We start from the raw sequence: 24,726 nt of genomic DNA on the forward strand, positions 1-24,726 counted from the left end.
GACAACACACACCCAACATGGAAAGATAGGTGATGCTCATAGGTCAGAAGAGTCCGTCTTGTGCAAATGATTCCACGCCCCTGAGGCAATCCATAAAATGGATGCTATTCCTCTCAAAATACCCACAGACTTTCTCAGACAAGTATAACCAAGAATTCCGAAATGTGTCTGGAAACACAAAAGAACCTAGAGAGTGTCCATATGCTCTTCAGAAAGAAGTGAAGATTTCAGACGTCCCATGCTGCCTGATTTCCAACTAGACTGCAAACCTACCATCATTAATACAGCATGGTATTGGCACACAAGACATCCACATAGATCCAAGGAAGAGAACAGAGAGCCCAGAGAGAAAGCCACGCTTGTGTGGTCAATTCGTCTCTGACAAAGGAGGTGAGAAGGTCCCATGGGGACAAGATAGCTTGTGCAATGAATGGTGCTGGGGAAACTGGACTGCTCCATGCACAAGCATCACACTGGATTCCTTTCTCGTACCACCTACAACAAGAACCTGACACTAAATTGACTACTGCAATGTAAAACCTAAAGCCAGGCCAGGCCTAGAAGAAACCCATAGGCAGTACGTTCTTGGACCTCAGTCTTAGAAACATGTCTGTGGATCGGTCTCCTTGGGCAAGGGAAACAGAAGCACAATAAAGCCAGTTGGGGCTCCAGGCGACTGAAAAGGGTTTTCGATGGCACAGGCAAAGTATCTGTACAACGAAAAGGCAGTGGAGCGAATGTGAGAGAACACTGATTTGCAAACGATGTAACTGAGACGGGGGATCATCTGGAAAACAGACCGAGAAATTGCACAATGCAAGCCTTCAAGACACAAAAACCCTAACCCGAAGCTTAACCCTAACAATGTATGTGTGTTTACATATGTGCACCTGTAGGTATTCTATACATAATATACCTAGATTATATATAGTAAAAAAAAAAAAAGAAAAGAAAAGAAAAGAAAATGAGGGCCACATTCTAGGGCTGGCAGAGTTGAAAGCTGAAAGAAGCTGCTGTCCCTGAACAGTTTGAACTTATTTTTAAATTTTAATGTGAGAGAATACAACCTGTGTATTTAAGCCACTGTTAACTCAGGTTTTTTGTCACATGTATATGAACCTAATCCTAACTGCTGTAATAAGGATCAAAATAGCTACCAAGGAACATGAATGAAAAAGGACCTTCAAAAACTCTTTCCTCCATTAAAAACAATGAGAAAACTTGCCAAAATGGTCAGAATCAACTCTTTCCAAAACTCTGAAAATTAACAAAAGGTGTTTTGGTTAGCCTATTTATTCAATCCATAGGTATTTATTCAAGAAAAACCACTGGATCTCAGTAAGAACATCAAACTTTGTGACATTTTAACATGACCCCTCTCCAGCTCCATGGTGACCTTGAAAACCAAAAGCTTCCAATCGTGGTGAAAACTAGAAACCTGCCAGCCACTGGAGTGAGCAAAACAGGATTGAAGCACCTTTAAAACCTCATCCCCAGAGAATGGTCATTATTTGAGTTGTCTGGTGATTTTCTGAAAAACCCCACTGGCAAGGCTATCTCTATTTGACCTACCTTGGAGCTCACTCAGTGTGAAAAGCCTTTTACTCTGATATGTTTGTTGACAACAATTAGAGGCAATTATTTAACTTTACGGCTACCTAAAGCAATGGGTAACAGTGGGGCAAACAATAAGCTAAGCAAAAAGTTTAAAAGGAAAAACTGTGGAATGAAATGTTTATAGGAGCTTTGAAAAACCCTGACACATTCTCAGGAATCTACAAGGTCATGTGCATATGTTGGGCTGTGCACATGTTCGGCAAATACCTGAGAAGGCCCAAAAGTCTCACCTCTGGCTGACCTTGAAGCTCTGAAAAAGGAGGAAGTAAAGGCTAAGACAGAGTTGTCAACTGCCTGGCTTAGTATTGAAGGTGTGCTTCAACATTCACACAGAGTCCTCAGTAAAGACTGGGAGACTTATTAGTTCTAAGCATTTAAAGACATCTCTGTCATTAGCAATCATTAGCTGACCACTAAGCCAATTAAGCAGAGACTTCAGTGGCCAACTTAACAAAGAAAACAGACTTAGTTCAGAAAAGCCACTAAACAAACAAACAACACCAAATAGCAGCAGCAAAACAAACCTGGGAAGGGTGGAAAATCTGATTTCACATTATATAGAGTTGTCACATATAGAGTTGTCACATTATATTATTTAAAATATCTAGTGTTCAACAAAATATTACCAGACAAGTAAATAAGCAAGAAAGTACAGTCCATACACAGGAAAAAGCAATCAATAGAAACTGTCCCTGAAGAAGTCTAGATATTGGATTTACTAGATGAAGACCTTAAATCAGTTATTTTAAATATATTCAAAGAACTAAAAGAAGTCATGTCTAAAGAACTAAAGTATAAGAATTATATATCACCAGATACAGAATATTAATAAAGAGATAGAAATTTCATATACATACATACATACATACAAAGAACCAAATAGAAATTCTGATGTTGAAATGGAAAATTCACTAGGGGAGCTCAAAAGACAATGTGAGCAGGCAAAAGAAAGAATTAGCAATCTTGAAGATAGGTCAATTGCAATTATCCAGTCTCAGGAACAGAAAGAAAAAGAATGAAGAAAAATGGATGGAACCTCAAAGACATGTGTGGGACACCATTAAGTGTACCAACATATGCATAATTGGAGTTTCAGAAGGAAAAGAGAAAGGGCAAAAGAACCTTTGAAGAAATAATGGCTGAAAACATCCCAAATTTGATGAAAAACATCAATCTACCCATTCAAGATGCTCAGCAAACTCCAAGTAATATAAACTCAAAATACCCACACCTGGACACATCAAAATCAAACTGTCAAAAGCCAAGGCAAAAAGAGAATCTTGAAAACAGCAAGAGAGAATTGACTCATCATATACAAAAGATCTTCAATGAAATTAACACTTACTCCAATTAAAAGGCAGATATTGGCAGAATGGATAAAAATAAACCAACATGATACAACTATATGCTTTCTATAAGAGACAAATTTTAGACACAAATAAGTTGAAAGTAAAACAATGGAAAGGATATACCATGTAAACAGTAACCAAAAGAGAGCTGGAGTAACTATACTGATATCAGATAAAACATTACACAAATTAATTACACTATGTTTTTTTTTTTTTTTTTTTTGCTGTACACGGGCCTCTCACTGTTGTGGCCTCTCCTGTTGTGGAGCACAGGCTCCGGACGCGCAGGCTCAGCGGCCATGGCTCATGGGACCAGCCGCTCTGCGGCATGTGGGATCTTCCCAGACCAGGGCATGAACCCGTGTCCCCTAGCATTGGCAGGCGGACTCTCAACCACTGCACCACCAGGGAAGCCCTAATTACACTATGTTATACTAATATGTGACAAAATTGTTGCTAGAGAAAAAGAAGAAAATTTTATAATAATAAAAGGGTTAATCTATAAAAAGATAAAACAATTACAAATGTATATGTACTTATCAACAGAGTCCCAAAGTACATGAAGCAAAAAAGACAGAATTGAAAGGAGAAATAGATAATTCAACAATAATAGTTGGAAACTTCAAAACTTCACTTTCAATAATAAATATAAAAATGAGACAGAAGATCAACGAAATAGCAGAAGACTTGAACAGCAGTATAAACCAACTAGACTTAACAGATATTTGTAGAATGCTCTACACAACAACAGCAAAATACACATTCTTCTAAAGTGCACATGGATCTTTCTCTAGGATAGCCCACATGTTTGGCTATAAATAACTCTCAATAATATTAAAAGGGTTAAAATCATACAGAGTAAATTCTTCAACCACAATGGAATGCAATTATAAACCAGTAACAGAAGGGAATTTGGGAAATTCACAAATATGTAGAAATTACACAACATATTCCTAAATAACCAATGGATCAAAAGAAAAAATGAGAGAGAGAGAGAGAAGGAAAGAAAGAAAGAAAAGAAAAAACAAGGGAAATTAGAATAAAGATTCTGATATGAATGTAAATGAAAACACAACATACTAAATCTTATGGGCTACAACAAAGAACATTCATAGAAGGAAATCTGTAACTAAATATTTTAAAAGAAGAAAGATCCCAAATCAATACATAATCTTCCACCTTAAGAAACTTGAAAAACAACAAATGAAACCCAACACAAGCAGAAGGAAGAAAGCAATAAAGGTGAAAGTGAAAATAAATAAAATATAGAGAAGAAAAAAATTAACAAAACAAAAAGTTGGTTTTTTGAAAAGACTAAAAAATTGACAAAACTTTAGCTACACTGATCAGGAAATAAGAGAGAAAGCTCAAATTATTAAAATCAGGGATGACAGGGATTACATTGACCTTACAGAAATTAAATAAAAATAAGGGAATACTATGAACAGTTGTATTCTAACAAATTAGATAACCTAGATGAATGGACAAATTCCTGGAAAGATACTATCAAAACTGACTCAAGAAGAAACAAAATCTGACTAGACCTATGACAGGAGATTGAATTGGTAATTAAATATCCCCCCCCAACACACACACACACAAAAGCCCTGAACCACATGGCTTCACTGGTGAATTTTACCAAAAGTTTATAGAAAAGTCAACACCAAACCTTCACAAACTCTTCCAAAATATAGAAGAGACAGGAACACTTCCTAACTCTTTCTATGAGGACAGTAGTACCTTGATACCAAAACCAGACAAAGACATCACAGGAAAAAAACCAAACAAACAGGAAACTGAATCCAGCAATATATTAAAAGATTATATTAAATTATGTTTTATAATATATATTAAATGACATAGTAAATGTAAAAGGCAAGCACATAGTAAGTACTCCAGCAATGCTCATTTCTCTTCTGTTTTCCCATGAATGAGTGTGAAAGAATCACCACTGTTCATCAATCTGGTTTCCCTCTTCTATGTATAACAATCCTCATTATTTGTGAGTTCCATATTTGCAAACTCACCTACTTACTAAAATTTATTTGTAATCCACAAATCAATACTCATGTTGCTTTCATGCTCATTCATGGACATGAGGAGAGTGGTAAAACATTTGAGTTGGCTGACACACATGTTCCCAGCTGAGGTAAAACAAGCTTTCTTGTTTCAGTTCTTATACTATAAACATGTATCCTTCGTGGGGGGGTTATTTAGTGATTTTTTTCCCCACATTTTTGTGCTTTTTGTTGGTGATTTCACTGTTTAAATGATTCCCAAGTATAATGCTGAAGTGCTGTCTAGTGTTCTAAGGACATGAAGGCTGTGATATGCCTTATGGAGAGAACACATTGTATTAGATAAGCTTCATTCAGGCATGAGTTATAGCGCTGTTGGCCATGAGTTAATGTTAATGAATCAACAATATATATTAAGTAAGGTGTCTTTAAATAGGTACTCTCATAAAACAACATTATTATTGATCAGTTGATTAAAATGTTGTATCCAGAGGCTCATAGGAACTTAACCTTGTATTTCCCCTAGGAGCAATGGTTTAATATTTTCTATTTGCAATGACTTTATAGAACGTTACTACCATAAATAACAAGAATCAAATGTTCATGTATCCTGCTGTAATAGATTCAAACACATGGCTACAATATTTGCAACTCCTTCCACCAAGAGACTATTTCCCCATACCTTGAATCTGGGCTGGCCTTGTTACTGGCCTTGCTTGACCAATAGAATGTGGCAGAAGTGTTGTGCAAGTTCTGGAGCCTGGGTTCAAGAGACCTGGCAGCTTTTGCCTTTGTCCTCATGGACCACTGTCCTGAGACTAACATGTAAGGAAGTCAGCTGAGTCTACTGGAGGATGAGAAGCCACATGAAGACCTGAGGCACCTCAGCCAACAGCCAGCACGAAATGCCAGACATGTGAATGAGGACATCTAGGACTTTTCAGCCCAGCCGATCCAACCAAGTACAGCTGCACAAGTAAGCTCAGGCAAAACCAGCAAAGTAGTTGCCCATTCAACTCACAGAATCCCAAGAAATTATAAACGGTGTTATTGAAATCATAAGTTTGCAGTGGGGTTTTTTTTTGTTTTGTTTTGTTTTTTACAGGAGCCAATATCTGATACACCTGCCTGCTCAGAGTTCAGTGTGGCTATGGGACTTGCTTTTGCAAATTAAATATGACGCATGCCATCTCCATTTATTTGCTCTTCCTTGCTTTTTCTCTGCTGTGGCAATCAGGGAAACATGCATTGATAAGGAAGAGCCTTAAGATTGAATGGAACACTGAGTCAACATGTGAGGATAGTTGCTCTGGATAACTGTTCAGACCTCAGATATGGTGTGAGCCATAAATGAACTTTTGTTGCATAAATCCTAAGATGTGAGGGCTGTTTGTTACTATAGCATATCTAGCCTATCCTGATCAACACAGTTGAGATAGCCGGACTGGAGATTTAAACAGACATTTTCTATACAAGGTATTTTTCCCACCCGCCCAAGAATTTCTAGACCCATTTAGAAAAAGAAATTTAGGCTGATAGTTCAATGCAAAGTTGGTTCTCTAGGATTAATTACAAATATTAATCAGTCTCTTTGAATCCATTCATTCCACATACATCTGTTGGCATCCTTACTGGTTAATTGTACAAAAGACATTCCTGAGCCACCCTGGTGCTAATGTAATAGCTCTTTGGAGAACAAAAAGGTGATCCTGAACCAGGTCAGTAGATACAGCATGCAGAGGAGAACAGAACACCGGTCAGCTGACCTTGCTGTCTTTGCTGAGCTGTGTCCCATTATCATAGTCAAGTTCACCTTACAGCTCAACTAGCTTGCAACAATTTTCTCATGTGTCAAATGAAATGAGAAGTAAAATGTGCCCTGAAATCTAAATGGCTGATAAAAACCATGGTCCTTAAAAATAGATACAGTCATTTAAGACCTGGTTACCTTCCCTGTCTTTGATATTTCAATATACTACATAGGAATATATGTGAATATGGAAAAATATTTGCATCTTTATTTTAAAAAAATACACAGCAAAACCTCTAGTTATCTCTATAGGTGGAGCCCTGCATAGGGGCAGACACTAGTTAGGTTTGCAAGTTGTAGCACTGCCATGGTCTGAATGTTTGTGCCCCCCGAAATTCATATGTTAAATCCTAAAGCCCAGTGTGATGGTATTAGAAGGTGGGGCCTTTGGGAGGTGATTAAGTTGGAAGGTCAAAGCCCTCATAATGGGATTAGTGCCCTTTTAATAAAAGAGGCCCCAGAGAGATAACCTAGCCCCTTCTGCCATGTGAGGATACAAAGAGAAATCTGACCTGGAGGAGGGTCCTCACCCGACCATGCTGGCACCCTGATCTCAGGCTTCCAGCCTCCAGAACCGTGAGAAATAAATTTCTATTGTTTATATGCTACCCAGTCTGTGGTATTCTGTCATAGCAGCTGAGTGGATTGAGACAAGCAGTTGGTGGGTTTCTACACAAAACACCCTTAGCTTAACAAGGTGGGGCTGTGTTAACAAGAAAGGAAGAGCCTCACTGCTGAGAAAGTTAGACATGGGCTTATCTCTGGCTATCACACTGTAAAGACAGAAGATGGACTTACATGTGAGATAGGAGAGGGCTGAGGACATTAAACAGTGCTTGACAAATTTTGGATACACATGGACTAACAATGAATGCCAGTATTCCACGTTGTGGTTAATGTCTTTGGCTGCTTCAGATTGGTGTCCGTTAACATTAGAATTTATACCACTGTACGGGCCAGGTGTTTCTGAATTTCCTTATAGTTTGTTTCACCAAGTGTAAATTGTTCACTATCTTTTCTGCAGAACAATAGCAGCGCCTTCCTATGGCTACAGTCCTAGCCTCTGTACTAGTGCAATTCATTTTCCCAAACTGCTTGGCCCACGGTTTCCACTGATTCTGGCCAGAGCCTTCTTCCTTTGCCAGCTACCCCTTTCCCTACAGTTCTGGATGTTGTCAGCCAAAGTTTAGGACACTGGCAAGGATTCAGCTTGAGCCAAACCAGAAGAAATGGATTTGAATTTGAGCTAAAAGAGGAATGATTTGGAATAGGCATAAAGGAAGAATTCTTGATAAACACTTATCTTCAGATTTGGAAACCGATGCCCTGATGAGTTAGGCCAGCCACAGACCCCCTCTTCTGTGATGAAATCCTCCATGTGTGACCTGCTTGTGACTAAGTACAGTTGGGCTGCCGCTGCTTCCTTTCATGCCCAACCAGTCCCATCCCACTTCTGCCACTCCTCCGCCCCCCATTAACTCCAAAAGCACCAACTAGTAACAAAAATCTGACTGAAGCTTTCATGGAGAAGCAAAGAAGGGTACATGCACACCACTCAGCCACAGTCCATCCCCTTTAGCATCTCTGCCCCCTCTCTGAAGTTCCTCTCCCAACCTCTTTTTCTACCTCTCCAGCCCATGCTCACTCCACTTCCATCCCCCAGATTCCCTCTCAGAGGGAATTCAGCTGGAATTTAGAGGGAATTCCCACCACCTTGCACAGTCCCCTGAGAAAAACAAACCAGCAGAACAACATTCAGCATAATAAAAGATCTGGAGGTCCCCCATCTGGCCATCAAGCCTCTGGGGATGGAGGTGGAGGGTAAGCCTCAGACTCCCACGAGGGGAGCCCCAAAACATGAGGTTGAGTTCGGGGTGACCCTGGCCCTTTCTTCAGCTCTGAACTCTGGGGCAGATCATGGCACCCCGAGGCTCCCTCAACCAGCTAGGAAACATTGGTTCAGGCCTCCCCTGAGCTCAAGGGAGGAGGTTGGCCGTGTGGTCTTGGGTTGGTCTCTAGGGGCCACACGGTTCTGCGGTGAATCAAAGAAATCGTGTTACCAAGAATACAATCACCTGCTAGAAGCCAGGACGCTTTCCCTGGAGACAGAAGTTCTTGTGAAAATCAAGAATAAAGGGAAGAGGGACAGGTGAAAATGATGGCAGCAATATTCAACAGAAAATACTAGGAACTAAAAGACACAGTTTCTCATTTGATCTGACCTCAGACTGGCTGTTTGGGACCTTGGGAAAAATCACTGGGGTTTTTTTTTTTCCTCCACTTCCTCCACTGTAAAAATGGAGGTGCCCTTCCTACCTCATAGGGGTCATTGGGAGGCTAAAATGAGACAATGCGAAGGAAAGGGTGTTGAGCGAGAAAAGGCTTAGCAGTGAAACAAACAAGCTAACCTGCATTTCTTTTGAGCCCGAATATAGACTCCGGGATACAGTCTGACCAGCTTTTCCCATGCAAGTTGTTATGGTTCCCGACTTGTTAGTACTTGTGCAGAGCTTACTCATTGTTTGAAAAGAAAGCTCCTTTTATTGTGAAATTGTGAAATCGTTGCTCTAGCAAACCATTATAGCTAAAAGAGTAGGATCGCTCATATGAATGTCAGAATTCTCCCTTGTGCCAAGGCGAGGTTGTTTCAAGGGATAGATGAGCTTGAAGGAGCAAGTGGGGTTGGGGCCAGAACTGAAGAGATTCTTGCTAGAAACGCAGCTGGAACCAAGCCCAGGAAGGCCCGAGAAAAGCCAGAGTGTCTCAAGAGGGATGGTAGGTGGGGCTACAGGAAGAGAGGGGAGTGCTAACAAGAGCCCGTTGCCTTCGAGAGCACACCAGAGTTTTCAAAATGCTTATGCATCTGTTATTTCACTGACTTCTCTAAAGGACCTTGTGTTGTATGCATTACGCTGACCCTCATGAAATTGCCATACCAGTTCAGAGAGGTTAAGCGGCTTTCACAAGGTCACACAGTCAGTAGTAGAGCATGGCAAAGAAATGAGGTGGGGTAGTCTGGGACATGAGGACATTCGAATCTTTTCCCCCCACAACTTCTCCAGGACTCCCCTTTCCACTGTCATATGTTGCTAAAGGCAGATGCCAGTCTCAAGAGAGGAGTAAGTTGTAAATGTCACTTGGAGGTCTAGTAGGGCCAAAGTTTCAGTGGAAAGACAAACAAACAAACAAGAAGCCTAACTTTTTTTTTTCTTTAATCCCTAACTCCTTGTTTATCACCGAACCAAACTCAGTTTATGTGTCTCGCAGGTCTGCTCGCCCACCTGTCCTCTGGCTTCAGCAGCTACTGTTAATAACCTGGGGTGAACACTGGGCTTCTGCATGTTTTTTACTTGTCTGACACGAAGCCCAATCTGAATGAATGAAGCGTGGGGTCCGGGGTCCAGCTTCCCCGGTGACTGCTTACAGGAGACAGGTAACACAGTCAGAACTGCGGAGGAATTAACACGCCATGGAGAGAATCTTGTGACCAGAGAAAGACAGGAGACAGGAAGGAGCCCGCAGATAAAGTCCTTTTTCTTCCTCTTCCTACTCTGAGCTGTGGACGGATCCCCTTGGCCTGTCTGGAAGACATCCTGTGCGACCAAGCTCAAGGCTGCATCATCTTGTGCAGCCTTACATTTCCTTCCTTTCCCCTCACCCTGGATGCCTTGATATTGCGCCTCCCAATTAAGCCTCAACACAAACTTTGCCACGATACTGTTCTCTAGGAAGTTGAGGTAATCCCTCTGACCCTAACCCCCATTTCCTACCTCGTCTGTGGAAGGATCCCATTATCGCCGTGAAGTCTTTGGACTAAAGGCACAGGGCCGCTTCCCTTGGTGAAGTCTAGATCCAGGGTAGGATCAGCAGCATTTACGAAGTTGCCATTCCGGGCGGAAGCCTGAACCAGGTGCTCTGGATGAACACAGAGCCAGCTGGAGGCAACTTCTCAGGTGAGGCTCCCTGGGTAAAATGGTTCTTTAAGGCCCACAGGGACCACCCACAAAGAACTGCCCTCGTTAACACAAATGAGACAGCTCTGTAAGAAAAGAGGGGCTTCGTGCTGCAGAGCAACTAAGCCTGTGCACCACAGCTACTGAGCCTGCAAGCCACAGCTACTGAGCCTGCGCTCTAGAGCCCGTGAGCCACAGCTACAGAGCCTGCAAGCCACAGCTACTGAGCCTGCGCTCTAGAGCCCGTGAGCCAGAGCTACGGAGCCTGCAAGCCACAACTACTGAGCCCACGAGCCACAACTACTGAGCCCGTGTGCCACAACTACTGAAGCCCGCACGCCTAGAGCTGGTCCTCTGCAACAAGAGAAGCCACCGCAATGAGAAGCCCATGCACCGCCATGAACAGTAGCCCCTGCTCGCCACAACTAGAGAAAGCCCGCACACAGCAGCAAAAACGTGACGCAGCCAAAAAATAAATAAATTTTAAAAAAGAAAAAAAGGAAAGAAAAGAGGAGCTTCAAGTTAGAATCTCTAAAACTAGGGAGCCATTTATATCCAGAAATGATCCATGTCTATAAAATGAGATTAATGCTCCCCCCACTTAAATAGTGAATAGATGAAGAAGAAAAATAACCTTGACACTTGTATGTGACAATCCATTATGTACATAAAAAAAAAAGTCCCAGGATCATGATCCCCATGTAGTCAAGGCATTTTTAAAGCCCCCAGCAGAGGGTTCTGGAAATGTCAGGTGCCGTTGTTATCCCCAAGTGGGTTTGGGACATAAAAGAAAACACTTTGGGATCAGCCATGGTTTCCACGCTCTGTCCTCCTCCAGGAATCTGTCACACTTTGCATTTGGTAACTTTACCCGGCAGGGCCATGCAGAGGCCGAGTTTGAGGCCAGGGCACAGCTGTAACCTGAGCCTTCCCAGGGAGTGGCCCTGGCTTGTCCCCAGGGAGAGAGCTGCTGTCAGGAGAGCAGAGCCAGCTGGAGCCAGAAGGAGGTGACACAGCCCAGGCCCCCTCCCTACACGTGTGAGAGCCGCATCCTGCTGGAAAAGTGGGCTCTGGCCTGGATGCAGACCAGGGAGCGACGGACCCCGCTCCCTCCCGGCTTCCTTTCCTCTACCTCCACACTGTGTCCCTGGTGTCCGTCTCCTTCCCTTCCTCTCTGCTGAAGGTCTCAGGCATCTCTCCTGTACAATGTAAGCTCCACACTGACCTCCTGACCTCCAGCTTTGCTCCCCTCTCAGCCAGGTCTGACAGTCAATACATCAGAATCATGGGGGTGGAGGTGAGGGTGGGACACATGCAGGAGTTTAAAATGCAGATTCTCAGGCCCTGCCCTGACCTAGTGAATGACACTATCCAGATAGGGTCCAGGAGTCTGTATTTTTAACAAGTGTTCCAGAAGATTCTGCTGCAGGCTAAATCATCCTGTCCTTGGCTGCCAGTCTAATCTTATTTAAACACAGATTTGCTCCTTGCACCCACTTGGTATAGGCACTTGAAGTGGGGGATGGGAAGAGGGTGGGTGTGTCTAGAAATGCCAGGTGAACTGGTGGGATTGGCCCACCCACAGTCTCCTTATGTGAGGGACCGAGGTGCTGCCTGGCCTGGGAAAGAGCTCTTCTTAAGAGAGGCGGCAAGACAACCTTGACTGTGTGAGGAGTGCAAGCCTCAGTGAAGGCTGAGGAAAAGTTGGTGTTTGACACCGAATTGATGCCTGGCCCTGACCTAGGGAGAGAGGGAGCTGTAAGTAGAAGCTGGAAAGACCATTGCACTAAACTTTAACACACACACACACACACACACACACATACATACACACATACACAGCAGCAGCAGCATTTTTTAGAGGCCCCTTTGGGAGGGCATTTCTCCCGCTTCTCCAAAGGGTGACCCTAGCCCCGTAGGATATCATGTGGCCGATGATGCCCGGCTGGAGAACATGAGGACTGCTTGAATGGGAGCAATGCCTGTGAAGGGACACCAGATGTCCTGCTTTAGAACGAAGGTTTCCTCCCCTCCCACATATAACCTCTACCTCCCATTTAGATTCATCAACCTCTTCCCGAAGCAGGTTAAGTCATTCCAAACTTAACCTCTACCCGCTGCACGGGGTTAGGCTGCAACTTCTGTGGCTGGTCAGACAACTGGTGATTGAGGAATTTAAACCCTTACCAGAAAAATGGAGAGCAGGAGGTCGAGGCAAGAGAGAAGCTACTAGATCCTTTGTAAACACTTCGCACTCACTACAATAAAATAAGAGGATGTCACATAGAATAATGACAATATTTGTGATACTTTTGCTCATCTTTATTAATTTCCATTAGAATTTGCAGAAAAATGTCAGGACCTTCTTTCCCTATATTTTAAGGGAAATCTTTGTGAATTAATTTTGCTTTACCCCCTGTGCTATACACACTAAGGCACTGCCCTTGTTTGTTTTCTTGTTTCTTGGTTTAAATATCATCCTGTTTTTCTGGGGTTTTTTTGCGGTACGCGGGCCTCTCACTGTTGTGGCCTCCCCCGTGGCGGAGCACAGGCTCCGGACGCACAGGCTCAGCGGCCATGGCTCACGGGCCCAGCCGCTCCGCGGCATGTGGGATCTTCCTGGACCGGGGTACGAACCCGCGTCCCCTGCATCGGCAGGCGGACTCTCAACTACTGGGCCACCAGGGAAGCCCCCATCCTGTTTTTTTTAAACCCAGAATTGTGAGCTATTAGCTGTGGGACTGTTCACAGGTCTCCCAGCTGCAGCGTCACCTGGGGAAATGAGTAACTTGGATGTTTGGACAGAAAACACACACTTGTCTTCTTGCCAGGATCACAGAGTCCTCACTGCCTGAGATCTGGGCCAAAGCTCACGCATCTCTGCTTCACTCCTCCTGGATCCCACCCACGTTCAAGGCCAAGGTTGATCTCCCCCTCTTTTTTTCCTCCACTCCTTCCTGGCCATCTGCTTTCCGTCTCTAACCTCTGTATGTTTGTTAGAACTCCTTCAGCTAAAAGCTCTGGAATCAAAGGAAGAGCTGGAGGAACCCGGGGAAGCCCTGGGACCTCAGGGAAGGCAGGTGTGGCCTTGACGCTGCCCTCTCTCAGCCCCTTATCACTTTCTCTGGCTCCTTCAAGTGGCAGAAGTTGTGGCTCAACACCAAAGAGAGGAGGGAGAGTCTGACCTTCTAACTTCCACAGAAACATCCTATGGATGGGCTTCAGGCCCCCAGCAGGGGCACAGACCCACTCCTGCACTCACCTCTGGGGAAGAAGAGGGATGCTATGACTGGTCACTCTCTTCACTCACCTCCTTACTCTCATCTGCCTATAACCCAGGCTCCACGGAATAATATTTGGAAAATGGAAATCGATCTTATCACCTCCCTACTTAAGATCCTCCAATCACTTCCCATTCCACTCAGAAGAGAATCCAGGAGTTTGGTCCTGGCCTAGAAGACCACAGGATCTGTGACGTCTCCACCTCCATCTCCTACTTTCTCCCCTCCTACAGTTCAGCTGCACTGGCACCTTCTTGCTCATCCTCAGATACAACAAACTCCTACCTGCCCCAGGGCCCTGGTACTTGCTCTGTCTGGAGTGCTCTCCCCCTGGAGCCTCCCATGGCTGACTCCTTCCCTGCTAACATGTCACGACCCCAGAGAGGCCTTCCCTAATCACCTGTGTTCCTCCATCACCCTCAATCCCCTTACCTTGCTTTATTTTCATCACAGCACAGATTGCCATCTGCATCTCTCACAATTATTTATCTACTTGTTTACAGCTGTCTCCTCCGACCAGAACATCCGCTTTAGAGCCCAGGGACCTGTTCTCCTTGTTCATGGGTGTGACCCAGCCCAGCACCTGGCACATAACTAGTGCTCAACAAATGCTTACTGTAAACAATGAATCCAGACCTGGAGGTGAGGCGGCTTAGGAAGGCTGGGCCATGGAAGTGGCACACCCACTGGCAGGCAGCTGGATCCAGGAGATAAGCGGGCCTAAGGCTTCGACAGGTGAGCAGTGTTTCCTGGCGAAAGTGGGGTGTCAGCCACCAAGAGTGGGTGCTCTCCTCTGCCACCTTTTCCAAACTCTTCGTCCCCTTCCAGTTTCCATCTCATTCCCATTTTCTGCTTTTCTCAGATTCTGTCTCATTCAAACCTGCTTTCTTACCTTTTTGATTTTGTAATGCCTATTAACTAGATTTGAATATGCCAATGCTTTACTTACAATTGAGAAAGCAGCTAGATGTTAACCTGCCTTCCAATGCACAGAGATAGTTTCCTTAGCTGTTGTCAAACGTTGGAAGCACTTTTCTTTCTGGTTTTTAGGAGCCTAGTACAGTTACTACTTAGATGAATTTGCCATAAAAAAATCTTATAAGATGATACAACATAATGATATTCCTTTGTTAAGCAGCTCTCAAACCATGTAAAATGAGAGGGTCAAAGGAAAAGAAGCTGACCCTTAGATACGTAACCAATTTTCTTTTGCGTCTGAATTCATGTTTGTCTGCCATACTACAAACTTCATAAAATATCCCTTCCACAGTACCAGATTCTTAATTAAATGAACACCACTGCTGCAATTTTCTGATAAATAAAATGATCATTTCCACATGAATTAGAAACGCCAACTTGTTAATAGCTTCCCTGAGGTTTTGTTACAAAATCAGCACTGTTTTTGTCATCGTTCAGGCATAATACATACCATGTTCCAATCTGGAAATGAGAATGTTCTTCAAGCAGTCGATTCCCAAGTGTGGACTGGATATTCCATCAGACAGTTTTCCCCTCATTCGTATTATAATCTGTGACAACAGTTAATTGGTTAGAAAAATATCTCATGTAGTTTTACTATAGTGAAACGTACCCTATTCAGATCAGTTGGAAGATGAAGCTGATCTGAGCTTATTAAAATTACAAAATTTATAACGTTAAAAAAAGACGAGATAGCAAACTTCCTAAAGGCAGAGAGCTGATTGTACCTGTCTTTGTATACCTAGTATTTAGCTGGCTAACTTGGGCACGGCCCTTGGCCTCCCAGTGCCTCATTCTCCTCATCTGTAAAACGGCCATAATATTAGTACACAACATTTCATAGGCTTGTTGTGAGGGCTAAATGCTAGGAAAGCACTCAACCAAGGACCTAGTATGTAGTAAACACCTAGAAGATATTACCTATTGTTGTTAGGCTTAAAAGGACTCAAACATTACTGCTTGATGGGAATGAAATGCAACTTGCTACCTTTCAACAACTTGAAAGGCTCCCCAAGTCCTTCCATGAGATCCCTTTCAGCTCACTGCTTTGTGACCACCTAGAGGGGTGGGATAGGGAGGGTGGGAGGGAGGGAGACGCAAGAGGGAAGAGATATGGGAACATATGTATATGTATAACTGATTCACTTTGTTATAAAGCAGAAACTAACAAACCATTGTAAAGCAATTATACTCCAATAAAGATGTAAAAAAATAAAAAATAAAAAATAATAATAAAAGCCCTAGTACCCTTTAAAAAAAAAAAAAAGAATGGATGACCCATTTATAGTTCACAGCACCATTTGCATACCAACAATTACTGTGCTAAAGTCCTTTAAAGAGCTGATTTCTTAATTAAACCTGACATTCCCCTTGCACTCCTGTTTGTCTGCTGAATTTTCTTAGTAAATCTTTTAAGTGGGGTAGAAGAAAGTGTCAGTCTATCCTCACCATGTACATTTATCCATATTTTAGGTTAGTGGCATCTAAAAGAGTGAAGTTATGCTATATTTTAAATCAAAAGAGCAACACACAGAACCATTGCTATAAATGATACACATTTGTTTTTGAGATGGAGCCTTGGTATATTCTCAGTTCCATGTCAGTCACCTTTCTCTCCTAACCACCTCCTTTGCCTTAAACTCCCTTATTTAACATTATTTCCATCTTGGAACAGAGTCTTTGAATTCATTATGGGGAACTGCAGTTTCCACTTTGTTTTTTATAACTTATTATTTAGAAAGTCCCCTAGTTTTGTTTTTAAGCTTAACTAGGCATTTTATTATTTTGATGACTCGTTTCTTAGCTCCAGTTAGGTGACAGCAATAGCATGGGGAGAATTAAAACAGAACCTTCAGGGACTGAGCTAGCCAAGACATGCCCAGGCTGCCTCAGATACGTGTGGAGCCTAGAAGAAGAGATCCAACGGAAGCCTGCAGCCCTGTTGCCGAAAGACCTCTCCGTGCCCCTCCCACTGCAAGCCAGGCAACCTCTGCCCATAAAGTGCCTCTACCTCATTGCCTTTTTTTTTTTTTACATCTTTATTAGGGTATAATGGCTTTACAATGGTGTGTTAGTTTCTGCTTTATAACAAAGTGAGTCAGTTATACATATACATATGTTCCCATATCTCTTCTGTCTTGCGTCTCCCTCCCTCACACCCTCCCTATCCCACCCCTTTATGTGGTCACAAAGCACCGAGCTGATCTCCCTGTGCTATGCGGCTGCTTCCCACTAGCTATCTATTTTACGTTTGGTAGTGTATATATGTCCATGCCTCTCTCTCACTTTGTCACAGCTTACCCTTCCCCCTCCCCATATCCTTAAGTCCATTCTCTAGTAGGTCTGTGTCTTTATTCCTGTCTTACCCCTGGGTTCTTCATGACGTTTTTTTTTTCTTAAATTCCATATATATGTGTTAGCATACGGTATTTGTCTTTCTCCTTCTGACTTACTTCACTCTGTATGACAGACTCCAGGTCCATCCACCTCATTACAAATAGCTCAATTTCGTTTCTTTTTATGGCTGAGTAATATTCCATTGTATATATGTGCCACATCTTCTTTATCCATTCATCCGATGATGGACACTTAGGTTGTTTCCATCTCCTGGCTATTGTAAATAGAGCTGCAATGAACATTTTGGTACATGACTCTTTTTGAATTATGGTTTTCTCAGAGTATATGCCCAGTAGTGGGATTGCTGGGTCGTATGGTAATTCTATTTGTAGTTTTTTAAGGAACCTCCATACTGTTCTCCATAGTGGCTGTACCAATTCACATTCTCACCAGCAGTGCAAGAGTGTTCCCTTTTCTCCACACCCTCTCCAGCATTTATTCTTTCTAGATTTTTTGATGATGGTCATTCTGACTGGTGTGAGATGATATCTCATTGTAGTTTTGATTTGCATTTCCCTAATGATTAATGATGTTGAGCATTCTTTCATGTGTTTGTTGGCAGTCTGTATATCTTCTTTGGGGAAATGTCTATTTAGGTCTTCTGCCCATTTTTGGATTGGGTTGTTTGTTTTTTTGTTATTGAGCTGCATGAGCTGCTTGTAAATTTTGGAGATTAATCCTTTGTCAGTTGCTTCATTTGCAAATATTTTCTCCCATTCTGAGGGTTGTCTTTTGGTCTTGTTTATGGTTTCCTTTGCTGTGCAAATGCTTTGAAGCTTCATTAGGTCCCATTTGTTTATTTTTGTTTTTATTTCCATTTCTCGAGGTGGGTCAAAAAGGATCTTGCTGTGATTTATGTCATAGAGTGTTCTGCCTATGTTTTCCTCTAAGAGTTTGATAGTTTCTGGCCTTACATTTAGGTCTTTAATCCATTTTGAGCTTATTTTTGTATATGGTGTTAGGGAGTGATCTAATCTCATACTTTTACATGTACCTGTCCAGTTCTCCCAGCACCACTTATTGAAGAGGCTGTCCCTTCTCCACTGTACATTCCTGCCTCCTTTATCAAAGACAAGGTGACCATATGTGTGTGGGTTTATCTCTGGGCTTTCTATCCTGTTCCATTGATCTATCCTTCTGTTTTTGTGCCAGTACCATACTGTCTTGATTACTGTAGCTTCGTAGTATAGTCTGAAGTCAGGGAGCCTGATTCCTCCAGCTCTGTTTTTCGTTCTCAAGATTGCTTTGGCTATTCGGGGTCTTTTGTGTTTCCATACAAATTGTGAAATTTTTTGTTCTAGTTCTGTGAAAAATGCCAGTGGTAGTTTGATAGGGGTTGCATTGAATCTGTAGATTGCTTTGGGTAGTAGAGTCATTTTCACAATGTTGATTCTTCCAATCCAAGAATGTGACATATCTCTCCATCTATTTGTATCATCTCTAATTTCTTTCATCAGTGTCTTATAATTTTCTGCATATAGGTCTTTTGTCTCCTTAGGTAGGTTTATTTCTAGATATTTTATTCTTTTTGTTGCAATGGTAAATGGAAGTGTTTTCTTGATTTCACTTTCAGATTTTTCATCATTAGTGTATAGGAATGCCAGAGATTTCTGTGCATTAATTTTGTATCCTGCTACTTTGCCAAATTCATTGATTAGCTCTAGCAGTTTTCTGGTAGCATCTTTAGGATTCTCTATGTATAGTATCATGTCATCTGCAAACGGTGACAGCTTTACTTCTTCTTTTCTGATTTGGATTCCTTTTATTTCCTTTTCTTCTCTGATTGTTAAGTTCCTCAGAGCAACACAAGGCTTGAAAGTCCAGTTCAGACATAGAATTTTTGGCCTCCTTGGAATTCGGTAATAGAATGCAGTGGCACAGGGAGAGAGTCTTGCTGCCCGGCCTGCCATCCAACCCCCTTTTATTCCCAGCAGGCTCTGGTGGCATGAAAGCTCTCACATGAGGCAGGTGGGTACCCAGCTCTGTGTCCAAGCAGACCCACTGCAAACAGCTCCCCCTTGGCCATTCCAGGAACTGGCAACATGGTCTATCCAGGAAAGACAGACCTGAAAAGGGGCTTATGTGGCCCCAAGTACTTGGGAAATATTCCAGAAGGGAGGATGTGGGTTTATCCCATGAAAGTGCTGCATCAGGACCAGGATTCCTCTTGCCTGGATCTAAAGGCAGTGTTTACTAGGCATTATCATTCTTCTTATTGAGGAGGTAGTTCCTGACCCCAAAGTGGGTATTGGAGAAAGGAGTCCAGTCAAATATAAGTGGATTTTTTTTTGAATACTGTGGTGTATTCTGCTCATTATAAAACTTTAGATGAGGTTAAAGAAGGGAATGAGTTTGGGGACTTCCCGGGTGGCGCAGTGGTTAAGAATCTGCCTGCAAATGCAGGCGATATGGGTTCGAGCCCTGGTCCAGGAAGATCCCACATGCCGCGGAGAAACTAAGTCCGTGTGCCACAACTACTGAGCCTGCATTCTAGAGCCCTCGAGCCACAACTACTGAAGCCTGCCACAACTACTGAAGCCTGTGCACCTAGAGCCCATGCTCCACAACAAGAGAAGCCACCGCAATGAGAAGCCTGAGCACTGCAACGAAGAGTAGCCCCTACTCGCTGCAACTAGAGAAAGCCCATGGGCAACAAGGAAGACCCAATGCAGCCAAAAATAAATAAATAAATAAATAAATAAATTTATTTATTTTTTTTAAAAAAAGAAGGGAATGAGTTTAGATGCTAGTGTTGCTACAAATGCCTCCCTGGAGGAGACCTGAACCAGGTCTCAAATGAACATCTGGGGAACATCTGTCCACTATATTTTTTATTAGCATTTATGATGGCCTTTTCACTTCATGACATCATCAGTCATATCATGTATTTTCTTAGACATTTTTCCTCTTTAAGTTTTTGTCTGGAAAACCACCCTGGCAAGACCTCAGTTTTCTGCCCATCTCATTTTTGTGTGTCCCTCAAAATGGAGACAACTCCTTAAAGATCACCACTCCCACTCCTTGCCTTCATGGCATGTGGTTAAATAGTTTCTAAAATGTTTAGATTGGACTTCCCTTGTGGCGCAGTGGTTAAGAATCCGCCTGCCAATGCAGGCAATATGGGTTCGAGCCCTGGTCCAGGAAGATCCCACATGCCGTGGAGCAACAAAGCCCATGCACCACAACTACTGAGCCTGCAGTCTAGAGCCCGTGAGCCACAACTACTGAGCCCGCATGCCACAACTACTGAAGCCTGCGTGCCTAGAGCCCACGCTCCTCAACAAGAGGAGCCACCGCGATGAGAAGCACACACACTGCAACAAAGAGTAGCCCCTGCTCACTGCAACTAGAGAAAGCCCGTGTGCAGCAACGAAGACCCAACGCAGCCAAAAATAAATAAATGTATTTTTTTAAAAAAGCACGGAGTGCAAAAATAAAATAAAATAAAATGTTCAGATGAATTACCACATTCAAGGGCCAAGAAGGTTTCAGGAGTTTCAGAAGCGAAATGTTTGTCTGAAACAAGCTGCTTTGGATTATGTTTACATGACACAGGCACGTTCCTCCTGGCCTTCCAAGTTTCGCCCAGAATCGTCCCCTCAGTCCTTTGCTTGGTGTCATTACAAGTAACAAATCAGAGTGTGAACATTTTCATTTTCTCTGTCTATCTCCAAAATGCCATTCTGGGATGGCCTGGTGGTGACTTAGGAAATAAATCTCAAGGCTCCGTGTAGCTGTCCTGTAGGTACTTGTCTTCCCCATGGGCCAGAGAGCATCCTTTGTGATGTTCATGTGATGTTCATGTTTATAACTGTAGAGTTTATTCTTTGGTTTAGGGCATGAAATGATGATCGGCTTACGCAGCTCCAGAGTTAAAGCAGAGAAGGTGGGGACACAGATTTCTCAGGTCTTCAATGAAACAGCTGAAGATCATTGTCCTAGCTTTTTGATGAAGTGGAAAGAATTTGGAATGTGAATCAGAGCAACTGGGCTTGATCCCAGAGCCCTTCTTCTGTCCTTTGTTGCACATGCACTTGCTGAAGCCCTTGGTGGTCGAGGCATCCGGGATGCCCAGGTGGGCGGCACCACTTTCAGTGGGGGACTGTGACTTGGGTCCAGGTTTTTAGCCTCCCTCAGCCTCCCTCTCCCCTTCTGTAAATAGGCAATGACACAGACCCCTCTCAGGGAGAATGGGGAAATGTAAGAAGTGGAAACAGCACATGTGGCACTTACGTGGTCAAAATAAATCTTGCAGAGTCAGTGTCCTGGAGTCCAGCAGCTGCCTGGAGGAGCCAGGTGTGGTCCTGTTCTCATCCTGGGCTGGGGGCCCTGCACTGGCTGTAGCTGCTGCAGAGCAAGTTCTCCGTGGCTAGCAAAGTAGCGGAACTGCCATTTCTGTAGTACAAGAAGAAGATTCTTGCAAGTTTAGCACCCTTCTACCCAACAAAGAAATGCATTATCTCTTTTTTTTAAAAAATATTTATTTATTTATTTTGCTGCACCAGGCCTTAGGTGTGGCATGCGGGCTCTTAGTTGTGGCAAGCATGCAGGATCTAGTTCCCTGACCAGGGATTGAACCTGGGCCCCCTGCATTGGGAGCATGGAGTCTTAATCACTGGACCACCAGGGAAGTCCTGCATTATCTCTTCCTTGAGGCCCTGTTAAGTATTGGAAAACACATTACCGAATCTAACTTGAAAATATAATTTTTAGAAAGTGACAAACATTTTAGAAAAATGAAAATTTAAAGGGTTCTAGATGCATCGGGAGCTCAGTTATGACCTTCCCCAAGATCTCTCATCTCACCCAGAACCCATCTGCCCTCACGGAGCTGAGGGAACCTTCATTTTCCTGAACTCTCACGAACAGTTTCCCTCTGGATCCAGCTCCATGTAATTGGGCAGCCAGTGTCTTGGGGACACAAAGAGGAAATTCTGAGCCAGGCCCTGTATTTGCTGGGAAGGTAGAGGGACCATTTCCAATTTTTCACTTCTTGCTCAAAGCGCAAAAATGACAGGCCTGTGTGGCCTAGTTACTGCTTTCTGTCTCTCCAGGCGCCAGCACTCAGCTTCCTCCTTATTAATGTTCTGTGATGGTCCGCTCCTGGTGCTGTGTATCCATCACACAGGGTTCTTAGAGGGCAGACACCAGCAGGGAAGGTGTTGTGGGCTCACTCTCACAAATATCATCGCTTGTATTATCAGAGCAATTACAAAATACTGCTCTTAAAAATGCAATAATAAAACACCCAACCTTGAGGACTCTCTATATAATTTATTTGTCTGCCAACTTTCTATTTTTACAATAGAAGGTTGAGCCATGAGGGAAAACAAACCCCAGAGAAGTTTAGTTACCTTAAGTTCTTCCAGGAGATCAAGAAATTTAGACATTTTCTATCTTTTGTTTAAAAAGAAAAAATTTTTTTTGGCCTCCCTAATTCCATGAAAAATAAAAAGAATGAAAGAAATTGTGATTGACAGCGCAAAGACCTGGAGTTCAGGAGGCTCAGAGGAATGGGGGTGGGAGTGGAGGGGGTGTGTTTTAGGCTCAAATCAGAACCATTTAAGAAAAGAAAATGACGTGGTTGCAGAATGCAGGTTCTATAAGAACGGCTGGAAAATGAAAATGTCATTTCTTACAGAATTAATCCAATGCTGCACAACTGTTTGAGGATTCCTAAAAGTCCAGGTTGATGCTCATAAAGAGCTTACCTTCTGAAAGAATGGGGTTCAGTGTTCCAGTGAGGTCAGGAAAAAGAAAAATAAGAAAAACCAGGCCCGGGAAAGCTGTCGACGAGGCTGAAGGCAGGGGACAAAATGCTCAAAGAGTTGCTGAACCTGAAGCCACACCAAGCCAGCCGCGATGCTCAGAAAGGAAGGAGGAACTGCTGACTACAAGTGTCTCCTCCTGGAACAGTAGTGCCCAAAAGCTTTGGCTGGTATCTCTCCAAGTGTGGCCTACCCACCATGCCTTGGGATGGTGTTTGTTAAAATGCAGACTCCTGGGACCCGTCCTTGTCTTCCCGAATTAGAACCTTTCGGAATGAGAAGGTGGAATGTGCATTTTATAACATAGCCCAGGGGCACGTTATTCTCACGTCCCTCTCCAGTGCCCTCTTACGCAGTCGGACAATAAACACCAGGTCCCCGCTGTGTGTGGAGAAACATCCCAGGAGTGGTGTGGATGTGCTGCTCCAGAGCCTCACACCTCACCTGTTCCCCTTCTCACAAGCAAAAAGCAGATTCAAATTGGGCAGATGGTGCATTGCCCAGACGCGGAAGAAGCGTCAAGTCAGAAGCAGGGCGAGAGGGCAGGTTCCCACAAGTATCAGAGAACCTCGGGAGAAAATGCTAAACAGCTGTACCCAGGAGGGAGACGAAGTGGTGGGGCAGGGGAGGGCCCCATTTCATGCCAGCGGGCCTGGGCCCTGCCTGCTCCTCTCCGCTACTCTGCCCCTTTCTCCCCCTCTTGGCTCCCCTCTCCCGGCAGAACCTCCCAGTCCCGCCCCAGCACCTGCAGGAGAACCCCAAGACCAGGACGCAGCAGGCTGGCTAACTAGCAAACCAAGAAGGCTGACCGCAGGTCTGGCCTTGACCACTGACTACCTTGTGCCTCCTCAGTTCTCTCAGCAAGAGCCCCCCTCCTCCCTCTCCCCGCTCCGCCCCACCCCCTCCTTTTACCCCCGTTCCCGTACATCTGTGGCCAAGCCCGTGCGTGGCCTTGGAGCCTGCTCTGCGGGATGCGAATCCCTGAGGAGAAAAGTTTCTGGAAAGCAAACAGAAGGCTTTTGTCGGAACCCGAGCCGGGGTGAGGCCGCAGCGGACCTCCCAGCTCGGGGCTGCGACGCCGGGGTCCTCTGTCACAGATGAGGGGCCCTCCTCCTCCCGGGACGCCCTTCCTAGAGAGGTCAGCCCGCCGCTGGCTCCCGGCTCCAGACAGAGTGCGATGCCTGCGCCACCCAGTGGGCGCCACGGGAACTGCACCCCGCGAGCCCGGCTCCCTCCCGCCGCTCACGCTGGACACCGAGACAGTTAAGAACAATGCCTGGCGCCGAGTAGTGCGCGGTGTTAGGTTGCTGTCATTCCTGTGCCAGGAACGAATCCACTTTTAGCGAAAGAAGAGACCGGAATGGCAGTAATATCAACAGCGCGGACGAAGACAGTAACACTACTATTTCGGCGGCGCTTGAAATTTTCCCCAGCGTCACGTTCTGGGCCAGCGGACTCTATCACAGCGCGTGGCAGAAGTGAGAGGTCTGCAGGACTATTACCAGTCTATGTCTTGGGGACCTTGAGGTCCATGCCTTAGAAGCATTCATTTATT

The 24,726-nt window shown here is 43.9% G+C and overlaps 1 protein-coding gene and 1 long non-coding RNA gene across 2 annotated transcripts in view; one reads left to right on the forward strand and one right to left on the reverse strand.

The window, feature by feature from the left end:
• Positions 1–22,941, reverse strand: part of RALGPS2 (Ral GEF with PH domain and SH3 binding motif 2) — a 314,686-nt gene extending 291,745 nt beyond the window's left edge. Inside the window, exons 1-2 of the mRNA XM_033428158.2 lie at positions 21,637–22,941; positions 15,458–15,557 (exon numbers count right to left, since the gene is read on the reverse strand). The gene's annotated coding sequence lies outside the window, so the exon portion shown is untranslated. The remainder of the gene's footprint in view (positions 1–15,457; positions 15,558–21,636) is intronic.
• On the forward strand, positions 14,461–21,666 carry LOC125961919 (uncharacterized). The gene is made up of 2 exons (XR_007473030.1): positions 14,461–14,763; positions 19,807–21,666. It is a non-coding gene; the product is annotated as an uncharacterized LOC125961919 (long non-coding RNA).
• Positions 22,942–24,726: the final 1,785 nt, after the last annotated feature.

This window comes from Orcinus orca, chromosome 1 (genome assembly GCF_937001465.1).
Source record: "Orcinus orca chromosome 1, mOrcOrc1.1, whole genome shotgun sequence".
Classification (NCBI taxonomy): domain Eukaryota; kingdom Metazoa; phylum Chordata; class Mammalia; order Artiodactyla; family Delphinidae; genus Orcinus; species Orcinus orca.